The sequence below is a fragment of the Lepidochelys olivacea genome (assembly GCF_965140295.1).
Source record: "Lepidochelys olivacea isolate rLepOli2 genome assembly, chromosome: 6".
In the NCBI taxonomy this organism is placed as follows: domain Eukaryota; kingdom Metazoa; phylum Chordata; order Testudines; family Cheloniidae; genus Lepidochelys; species Lepidochelys olivacea.
The window spans coordinates 86,728,713-86,729,398 of NC_140416.1; positions in this window are offsets into that span (position 1 = coordinate 86,728,713).

Below are 686 nucleotides of genomic sequence, written 5' to 3' on the forward strand. Positions count from 1 at the left end.
GGAAAGAAGAAAGTGAGTCAAATCATTGTGTATAAATTGTCTGGAAGGCCTCGGTCTTCTTTTCTGCCTGCTCCCGATATTGTAGTGTAAGAGGAGTAGGAGAAGTGTAGATATGTACATAGGGAGGATTTGAAGACAGCCTAGTCTCCCATTAGATCCAGATGATAGAAAAGGGGAGGTGACCTACTGATGTCCCTTCCTGTCCTACATTTCTGTGATTCTATGATAACTGCAGTTGTATGGAGGTTGCCTTAAAAGTCCTGCTTTCTGTTTGCCTCTCTGCACCCTTCTCAGAGTTCTGGGTGAAGGAGTGAAGGACACAAAACTGAGAGCACAAGAAGGTTGATGACCCTTTGTATGTGTTTGGCGAAGGAGCCAGCCCCGGCCGCACCTCCTAGATGTGCGTGACGGTGAAGATAAAGAGCAAGATGAAGCTCAGTGGGTGCCTAGATGTGTGTGAGGACTCATTGCAGCCTCCTTTCTCTGCTCATTGTCTGGCTCTCACACGTAGGTGCGATATAGTCTCTTCAGCAGTTCCATGTGTTTCTCAACTCTTCCCTCCCCCTCCTTCCCCGTTTTCAACCAGTAGGAATGAGAAGTGGGAGATCTGGAACAGCCACCCTTAAGGTCTCGCCTCCAAGTCCCGCCGCCCCCCAAAACGGAGCGCTGATGTGGTGGAGAGGCTG